This window comes from Rhynchophorus ferrugineus, unplaced genomic scaffold (assembly GCF_030347505.1).
Source record: "Rhynchophorus ferrugineus isolate W39M unplaced genomic scaffold, kcgeb_rfMv2 rfM8, whole genome shotgun sequence".
Taxonomy (NCBI): domain Eukaryota; kingdom Metazoa; phylum Arthropoda; class Insecta; order Coleoptera; family Curculionidae; genus Rhynchophorus; species Rhynchophorus ferrugineus.
Genome location: NW_027472587.1, coordinates 37,549,314 through 37,560,722, shown reverse-complemented (window position 1 = coordinate 37,560,722; position 11,409 = coordinate 37,549,314).

Below are 11,409 nucleotides of genomic sequence, written 5' to 3'. Positions count from 1 at the left end.
CACGTTAGTATGATTTAGTAATCTTCTTTCGTGTTTCAAGGCGAAATCCTGCACAACTTCGCAAATCCATTTTATTTCCAGGTCATCGTGCAGTTCTTCATTGGTTACATAGCGATAGGCATTGGTAATCAATCGAAGAACCTTGTTTTGACAGCGCTTTATGACTAACTGATTTGAATTTTTAGTGCAACCTCATATTTGCACCCCATAGGTCCAAATTGCCTTTATAATTGTATTATAGATCAACCTCTTTGATTTTAGATCAAGTTGAGGGTATCCTCCGACTAACCAGTATAGTTGTTTTATTTTGGTTCTAATGTGTTTTGCTTTTTGTCATTATTATGTTGAATGAAAACTAATTTTGCCAAAAAGATGTGTTTTAGTATGTTATGCCGGGGACTTTTCAGTTGACCTGTTATACACATTTATGTTCTCTTATGTTTACTTTTTATTGTATGCAAATAATCTTTTTGTATTTTAACATATTATTCTAAATTGTAATTGTTAATCGATAAAAATCTCGTAGTGGTGACCAAATAACTCATATATACTTAACAGTGAAAAAAATATCTAGGATAAAACACTCCTATATGCTGCGTACAGACCGGGCCAACTAACTCAACCGAATGGGTTTGTTGAGATATTTTCAGTTCTGTTTGGCCTTTCCTTGCAATCCTCAGAGTGTGGGCCGCCAAAGAAACGAATGAAATCGACGAATGCAGTGTGGACGATGTGTGTGTATATGTGTATATGTCCAGTCTTGCCCAATATTCATATTATTTTGTCTATCCCTTTATATTTAATATATCTAACGACGAATATTTAAGAACAAACTAATTTGAATGTAAATTTTACTGAAATGTATATTCCAATTTTAACTTTCAATATACATTTTTAGACAGTACTGAAAACTATACACAGCCACATTTAAATAAAATACCTTATATTTTACCATGGTATTTATAACATTTAAATTGTTCTATCGCCATAAAATAAGCGCACTTTTATGGTACCCATACAGGCAACACGACTCACTCGTCCCAGTTTTCAGTTAAAATCAATAGACCAAATCGTGCCTTGCCTTGCAGATTGAACAAACACTGTTTTTGTTTAAAATGAGAAACATAAAAATCATTATGGTCATAAAAGCATAGGTTGATATAGATTTAGAAACACGCATTAACTGTAAGTATATTTTCAGCTTAAATCAATTGCAAAATATGATTGACATCGATTATATTATCGATACCGAAGTAGCTTGAAATAAAAAATAGCAACTTTGCTTTTTTCCACTGGTGAATGATAAATTTGTCCTAAATAGAACGGAGGGTATAACAACATAATAAGCAGGCCTAGAATGCGAAAAATAAAATTTTATTAAAATAGTATATTTGAATACCAGTTAACATTTGTAAAAAAACATTTCCAAAATGCGCCAAAAAAACAATATTTGATCTCATAACTGATATGTTATAATTCTACATTCTTATTTCCTTATATATTATAACGTAAAAGACTATAAATAAAAAAATAAAAATATTATTTTGCTTGTATTATTACCACATATACACTTGGTTCTTAGCCTTTTTTGGTATTGTACTGTCTGGTTTTTAGCAGCATGAAGTTGAAGGCACAGATTTGTCTAAATTGTTGATGAAGGAGGTTATGATATTGTTTTCGATCCATATATATATATATATATATATATATATATATATATATATATATATATATATATATATATGGAATCGACCCTACCGATGATAATGAAAATGGTAAGATTATCTTAACAAAATTATCTTATATTTTAAGTAGCGCTGACTAATTTTATTTTTAAAGATATAAGCGACATTTTATATTTCCTATATCCTGCATTTTAAAATTGTTCTTGCTATAAAGCATACAAATAGTGATGATGTGAAGTATGTCTATTACTTTAATATGACAATACCTGGATAAGTATAACGCTCTGTAAATATGTTGGAACTAATGATGGATCTTGTGCACCACAAAATCGAAAACGTATATATAAAAAGGTCTTTTTGACGCAAAATTAGTAAAAACTGAATAACAATTATTTAACAACAATTATTTTAAACTAGCTTACAATAAAGGCCATATTTGGATTAGTCAGTTACTGTATTCGGAATCATTTGCTTTTTTCATTATCCGACTTCCTTTTTTGATCTTTATACGAAAACCAGTAGCAATGATTTGTTTTTAGAACATCTGCAAAAAACTATATATCGTTACCGACGAAAACATTAAAAAATCCACAAAATGATTTTCAATGAGCGTAAACTGAAATTGAATCAACCGAATGAAATGAAATGATGAAAGAAAAAACTGTGTAAAGTGAGTGCCGCGCGAGCTCACTGTTAACCATAAACAACGACGAGTTGATAATTCGGAGCAGAGTTTGAAGATGATCGACATGTAATGATATGTTGATATGTAACAACAAATGAAACATGGCTCCATCATTTTACTCCGAAGTCCAATCGACAGTCATTTGAGTGGACTGCACACGATTAACCCGCTCTAAAGCATGGGAAAACGCTACAGTCGGATGGCAAGGTTGTGGCGTCTGTATTTTGGGATGCGCATGGAATAATTTTCATTAATTACCTTGAAAAAAGAAGGACCATCAACAGCGACTATTACATAGCGTTATTGGACCGTTTGAAGGTTTGGCACAGAAGATAATGCACACAAGTATCACAAGTCAGTGAAAACGATGGCAAAAATCCATGAATTGGGTTTCGAATTGCATCCTCATCCACCGTATTCTCCAGATCTGACCCCCAGCGACTATTTCCGGTTCTTAGATCTCAAAAGAATGCCCATTGGGGAGAAATTTTCGTCGAATAAGAAGTGATCGCCGAAACTGAGGCCTATTTTGAAGCAAAAGACAAATCGCACTACAAAAATGGTATCGAAAAGTAGGAGGGTCGCTATAATCAGTGTATCACCCTTGAAGGGAATTGTGCTGCATAAAAAAACTGATTTTGCCAAAAAATGTGTTTTACTATGATAGGCCGGGGACTTTCAATTGAACTGTTATATCCTGTGCTAGCCTTTCTTGTGTAATTAGTTTGTAATATTAGATTATACTAAGCACATCTAATGTAAGATATAATTTTTAAAAAATCTATAGTAAATAATTAATACAGGAAAATAGTATTTGGTCTAGCAAAAATATATATTCAACATGTTTTGAATATTGAAAATATAGTTTCGACATATGTACGGTCATTATTTTAATAGTACCGTTGATTTTTATTAATAGGCTCGCTACTTGTTTATCTTATAATTATCTGCAGATATTTCCTTAACATTTGAATCCGTTACTACCATTACATGGCAGCTATGCATTGTCTCTGTTATAATAATAACTTAAAAAAGATATCACGCTACTCTTATTAAATAAATATCCCATGAGTCGTTATACATTCGAAACTTAATTAAATCGGAATGAAGAAAATCTAGATTGCCATGAAAAACAAACGACCGCCGTCTCGCATTACGTGTCCCGATAGGAGATCGGAGAAAAAACGTCCATGTCGAGCGGAGAGCGAAAAAAAAAACGTCCTACAGTCCTGACCTGACAGTTATTTAGATTAGATAAAAATCGACGTTAGCGGAATGGATTTGTTTTGATTAAATAAGTAGGCGAACGACGAGACGTGTATTATTTGGCCAGACAATGCATTTTCGATCGGGTGTGTACGCCCGGAGTGCATTCACACTTCGCGAGGATTCGTCGGAAAAAAAAGAGACGATCGAATTTCGGCGAAAAACCGATCCAGCCGTAGGCTAAACGATTCTAGATCGTCGGCTTTGTCGATACCCTCACGATGACGCTATCAGGAATTCATTTTCCTGCTGAAATTAGTCAATACGTATATAAATAAATACCGTTTGTGGAAGTTGAACTTTAAAAAAGAGGAAATTGTTCAATCCTTTATCGGTGATGCACGTTTATATCTGTATATAGAATTGACAGTTCAAGATAAGTCATTTTCCATTCACGTTGACATTGACATTGACCGTTAACCGAAGTAATTAATAAACCGATAAAACTGTCTGAAATTGCCGGTTGATGGCCTCTGATAAGGACAATAAGGTGTATGTTTCTTTCAATACACCTTGGTAACTGCAAATTAGATTGGCAGGGGCATCTAACTGAATTCAATTTATGTAGGGTTATTTTTAAACCCAGAACGTAAAATGAAGATTATATTTAATAAAACAATAACAAACAATTTAACAAATTTTTTTAATTAATCTCCTAGAACGTCAACAATCTGCCCATGGGCAATAAGTATTATTATATGATTTCAGTTATATAATATAACTATCCTGATCTGTAGAAGATCACGTCAGTAATTGATCTACTGTACAACTTATAATCTAAATTTTATTCTAGATATTATTCTTATAACTTATTTTAAAGTATATCCTAACTTATTCTAAAAACTATTCTAGCTTGTTCTGGAGATTATTAAATCTCACTCTGGTATGTGTTTATTATTTAGTTCGTATGGTAGTTTGTTTTTGAGCCTATGGACTGAACTACACTGTCATCACACACATTTAACTGTTTGGCGTTTGCAATGGGATGCACTAATAGTCTTTCAGAGTACTTCGCACTAACACTCCGAATCACACTTGTTATAGCGATATCGCGCTGAATCAGTTTGTTGGACACGTAATATGGGGCATTGATGACTCGCAACACTTTATTCTAGAACCTCTGGAGGATATCTATGTTCGATTTGCTACTAGTACCCACAGTTCATTACCATAGGTCCAAATGGGCCTAAGTATTGACTTATACAGAAAAACCTTGTTATCTAATGATAATTTAGATTTACGCCCTATCAGCCATTACATTTGGTTTAGTTTAACCCCAAGCGTTTTGTAACTATATGTTTTTTCCATGTTAAAAGTCGATCGAAATGCATTCCCAGATATTTAACGTTTTTTGTTTACGGAAGTTTATGATTATTCAATTATCATGTCTGGTGGACATGATCTTCTACAAAGGGTGAATGTCAGATGGGCAGATTTTGTCTCATTTGCTTTGATACGCCACATTTTCAACCACAATGCGACTTTGTTAAAATGAAGTTGGCCAGTGCAGCCAATTTTCAATAACAAAGGTGAATTTAAATATACTTGAAATATAATAATATAATGGATCCGTGATAATTACGATAGATATTTCTAATGTCACGTAAAATTAAATTATAACGGCACTAACAGTTGAAATACTGGCTGCTATAACAGCATTGATAAATAAATGTATCAACAAAGAGTGGTGATGGATGATATTGATAGCCTGATTAAAAGGCGATGACAATGGTAGACAATAACAATGATGGAATAACCAGGATGGTTAATAATAATCTTAGTCCACGGTGGTCAACAACATTGACTGATAATCATTATACAACAGAACATAATGGTAACTGATAGCAATGATAAACTATGCTAGGATGAAGCATGATATGTGCATATGGTGTGAAGGGAAAGTAACGTACGACGTACCAGCTTATACCCTAATACTAATGGACCCTAACAATAATGGACGTGCAATGAAATGAAGGGATACAGGCGCTCCAGATCCTGTCACTAAGGTTATTAGGCCCCGCTAGGATTAAGATAAATTCTTAAATAAATAAATTAGCATTAATCTTGCTATTGTGCACCAACTCCAGCTATGATGAACGTGCATTAATCACAACAGAAAAAGCCAACGGCCACACGCTAGATACGCTGCCACCAAGAACAAGCAGAAACCAATTTCCAGAACGAAATAAATAGAAACTCATAATTGGGAATTTAATAAGTAATATATTAGAATTTAAAAAAATTAAATGTTTTGTGAATAAACTCACAATTTGATGAAATTGGGCTTGGACAGCACAAAACACAGTAAAATAAACTGAATACAAAAAGGAAGTGACTCCGAGAGTCGCGTCCTCAGAAATTAAATCTTATGAAGTTCTAACGTCCCTTGGACATGTTACAAATACTGTCCACGAAGAGACATCAAGAATGTTACCATTCGTAGTAATTATTTCTGTTGTTCTCTTGCAAAGGCGACAAATTCGTTTACAAAATCGTTCAAACCTTTTAAAGAAAAACATAAGCGACCCAGAAGTAAAAGGTCTAAAATATCGAATAAAGATGTTATCAAAAAAAAAATACATCTCGCATAATATCTCTAGATTTTCTTCCAAATATTCAATGTATTTTCTTTTTCATATGCTTAATTCAACGAAGTTTTGCGTCAAGTTTTATTTAAAAAGAGAGTAGAATAAATATTTCAACATCGTTAATGATGAAGTTCTTACTATGACTAGCAGATTGCTGTCAAGTACTGCCATATATTAAGATGATAATGCGCGTACACACACAGCCAAAAAGGTTCAGTCTTCCTTTGAGAACCATCAGAATATTATTAAAGATCTTCCTTGGGTAGTACAATAGCCAAACCTCAAAATAACTAAACGATTGTGAGGGAATGAGGAGCAGATTTCCATCCCCAACATCATTAGACATCAAACAGTTAAGGGATTCTTTGGCTAGAAAGGAGACAGTATTCCGTTGGAATTTATTCAGGTCCAACCCCTTTTAATAAATAAATGTTGTGTATATGTAAGTTGTTCATATTATTTGGACCATTTGACCAATTCCTTTATTCCAATCTCTATTTTATAAAGATTTAAGTATTGGAAATACCAGTCCTCTGTTTTTTTTTAAATATTTCACTAACAGTTTATTTAATTATCTTTAAAATTTAATGAAATACACTCACAATATCATTCAATAAACATCAGTGTAGATTATCGGATCATTTTATATATCTATATAGCTATTTTGTTAAAAGATGGTTCCTAGATAATTAACATATGCAAGCGGCATTTATTACATTCTGAATTACATTTTAATTTAATCGAACACGCCGGTACAACCTGTTCCATTTACGCTCTTCGTTGATTTTAGATTTCATGGAAAATTTTATGTGAAATCGATAATAAACGCATGAAAAGAATGCAGGTCAATGCTAACAAAATTCGCGAAAATATTAGTCAAAATTATTTGTCATCCAATACTAAAGAATTACTTCGATTAGGTGATTGATAATAAATTTATTGAGTAATGAGATTTATTGTTAAATATATATATATATGTAATAATGTAATAATGTAATATATATATATAAATATATAATAACGGGGATTTATCTGGACTGGATCTACGGTTTAACGTGGACACATTTTATATTATATCAATAAGTAATGGTCACAACATGTAAACGATAGCTGTTGTCATTTCGTTTTACCTCCATTCACCGAGCCATATAAACAATCCCTAAACTTCTATGATATATTTGATAATTTACCAAACACAAACAGGATATTTTTCTTATAGTGATGTTATTGAGACAGACACTATCAGAAAACACAAAAAATACAAGTCCGACTAAATCCAGAAAAAGATCGTACGACAAGTGTCACCGGATCACGCCGAAAGATCAAAGTTTGATACTAATCTCGGACATGTTCCTATTTCTGTACACAATTAAGCGAAACGAGACGGTATCTGTGAAAAAATGAAGTGAGAGGTCAGTTTAAGGCCCGCGTATGAGGTTCGATCCAGAAATAACCGGTTCCGCCGGTACTATCTCCGCTTCGTGCCTCGTGATAGTGCGACTTCTCGACCTCACCAAAATTTTGTTTTGCATTCGAACAAATCAAAATACAAACGGAGGTCGGAAGGTTATTTCTTCGGATGATATTATCCTTAGCAATAAGGTCATCGCGTCGAAAACATTTCGTGTTAAGAAGGTACTACCAGACGATTCACGTATTGATTGATAACAATGACATTATGTTTAAACATCAAAATAGAATAAGGCTTCTGATATTAGTCGCAAATAGGTTATTTATATTTTCACGTTTATTTTGTTCCTAATTTTGCGTGAATCGACCACAAGGGGTCAACAATTCGACGGAACATCTAATATAATTACTGGGTACTGAGACAGAATTGTTAGTTTTCATTTTACAAAAAGCAGCATGAAACAATGCCCTAATACGAACAAACAAAACAACAAGGATCAACTACCCAAGGTACATTAGTGAGCTCTCAGTAATTAAGAGTAAAGCAAGGAAAAGATGGCAAGAAAACAAAGTACCAGCTCATAAAACTGTACTAAATAAATTGGGTTAACAGCTCAAACAGAAAATTCATACTAGGAAAAATGAAATAGTTTCTGAATGTTTAAAGAACTTAGCAAATGATTAAGAGACTAATTAATCTCTCTGGAAGGAAATTAAAAAATTAAATGGTTTAAGATAGCAAAGCTCGCCGATTCCCAAAAGGAAAGGGGAGAATAAAAAGATAAAAACGAAGGGAGAAAATAGTTTTCAACGTTATTCTGCTGATGGATGTCATACTTTACTTAAACCAAATAAAAATTAAGATAGACCTTTAAACCCAATAACAGAAGTTCCTAAATAGATTGCCTAGCCAGATGAATCATATTTTCAAATCCTACATTTATAATCGTAACTTCATAATAAGGCTCAGTCACAAATATTCAGATCTAAAACTAATCTGTGCAGCTCTATCACAAGATGGTGTCCTTGGGCCAATTCTCTATATAGTTTATATTTGACAGTATATATAGCTTATAACAGTTAGTCTTAATGTGAACTACATTTTAAAAACACCTTTATCTTTTACTTGTAAAACTTAAGGCAAAATTCTACAGTATATAAAATACTGTGACTAAGAGTCGTTATAAAAACAAATAAAAATAATAGACGACAAGTAATTGTTATGCCTTAAGGCTTGATATTAAAAAACACCGATACCTTTTATCGATACCAATTGTCTATTGAAACAAATAGATTTATGGTTATGCTTTTGCAATCAACTTATTCTTGATATACGTGAAGGAAATAGTCCTAATGTGTGCTAGATCAGTGTCTTAATCCACCAAGCATTTATACCCAAAAATTATTTTATTGAAGTCGATGATATGTTTTCGGGGGGTTGACATTGTCCATATTCATTCATGTCAGAACAACCATCAATAATAACAAAATAATGTAAATAAAATTATTATTACTATTTAATACTTACCAGTAATCCGTAGGCTTCATTGGGCTAAAATTCATCGACAATATCTGAATCATAGAGTTTTATTTTCTTGACACACACCAAGCAAATGATAAAGTTACCTTTCATATTTCGAAATTGTCAAAACCAAAAATGAGTAAATAATTCATATATTGCTGTAATAATCATATATTGCACTTCATAATTAATACTTTCATATCCTTTCATATATTTCATATTTCCTCATCATTTCTTGTTTTCGAGTCATATTCATTCAGAAGAAAATTTATAGTATCGCACGAAATGGCGTTCTCGACATTTAAAACAATTTCGGCTGGAGTTCCACAAGGTAGCGTCTTAGGACCTCTCTTGTATCTGCTCTACACTGCTGACATTCGAACAGTAAGAGAACCACTACTTGGAACCTTTGCTGACGACACAATTATTATGGCAAAAGATATATCAAAACAAAAAAATATAGTCAACAAAACCTACAAATGGACGAAAGATTGGAAAATTCAACTTAATAGCTGCAAATCTGTTCAGGTTAATTTTGCATTGAGGCGAAATAATAAAAACTTAATTACATCACTCATTGGATGCCAGATTCCTCAAGCAGAATCAGCTAAATACCTTGGAATCCATCTTGACGGTAGATTAAATTGGAAGCATCACGTTAGACAAAAAGCAAAACACATTAGAACCAAAATAAAATAACTATACTGGTAAGTCGGAAGATATTCTCAACTTGATCTAAAATCAAGGGGGTTGATCTATAATACAATTATAAAGCCAACTTGGACTTATGGGGTTCAAATATGGGGTTGACTAAAAATTCAAATCAACTAGTCATACAACGCTGTTAAAACAAGGTTCTTTTTTATGCCTATCGCTATATAACCAACGAAGAACTGCACGGTGATCTCGAAATCAAATGAATTCGCGAAGTTATCCAAGATTTAGCCTTGAAACACGAAAGAAGATTACTAAATCATACTAACGTGGAAGCAATACAACTGCTGGACAGCGCGCAGGATGTCAGGAGATTGAAGTGAACAAAACCGTACGAACTTATATAAAGTGTATACATTTAGTGTCAACTATAGCTATAAGTTAATAATTAATAAATAATTATAATTTTATAATTGAGGAATACATACTGATGTATTTTCTTCGTCTTGCTTGTTAATTAATACAAGTATATAGGAAAAGTAGTAATAAATTAATTGTAAATTAAGATTTTACTAAGCGTATCTAATAAAGATGTTATAAAAAAAATTTGTTTGATATTTAATTTGATGCAGAGTCTGATTTGGTTTAATTATTGGCCTGAACATCGGTACTATAGAAATATAATGTGGCATAATGTTTTGCACTCTTAACGTAACCCTTTGTGTTTCTAATAAAAGCAGGAATTAGAAAAAAAATTATTCATATAATTTTCAAACAGTAATCAAGGATATATGTGTCTTGTTAATTGTTAATGTCTTGGCGGCAGGCAAAAAAAACTATAATAATTGTAGTCTAATGTCTTAAATGAAAGAAGCTATCCTTACCTCCCAAATATTCTACATCTCCAAGATGCAAAGGAATAGAATATACATCTACTGGGAACAACCAACCTTTTTTCATATATATACATATATATATATATAAATATACATATATATCATATATATATATATATATATATATATATATATATATATATATATATATGTATATATATATATATATATGTATATATATATATATATATATATATATATATATATATTACAAAACTAAGCCTAATTAATGGATATTACAAAACGGAAAAACTATTTTAGGTAATTAAATCAAAACAAACTAGATTTAATTGATGCAGATATATAAATATGGAAACATCTGAAAGTAAAATAATTGCATAACGATTTATAATATATAAAACGATCTTTTAGTACATAAAAACATTGGTACGCAATAATGCCATGTGAGAAACACTGATTGGAACGCAAGAAAGGGGAAATATTTTTCTCTAATTAACAGAATATCCGATGAAGTAATAAAATTGTACGTTTATTACAATGCAATTTAACCAATTTATTTGTTAATAAAGTTTTAATTAACTACGTTAAGTGTTGTCGTTAAATTTTAAAACTACAGATAATTAATTTAGGCATATAACAATTAAATATAAAATATACGTTCTTCGCTATATTAATAGTTTCTGTATATAACATAAAATTGCTTAAGCTGAATAGTTTTCAGTTTTAGTTAATTAAAACTGTT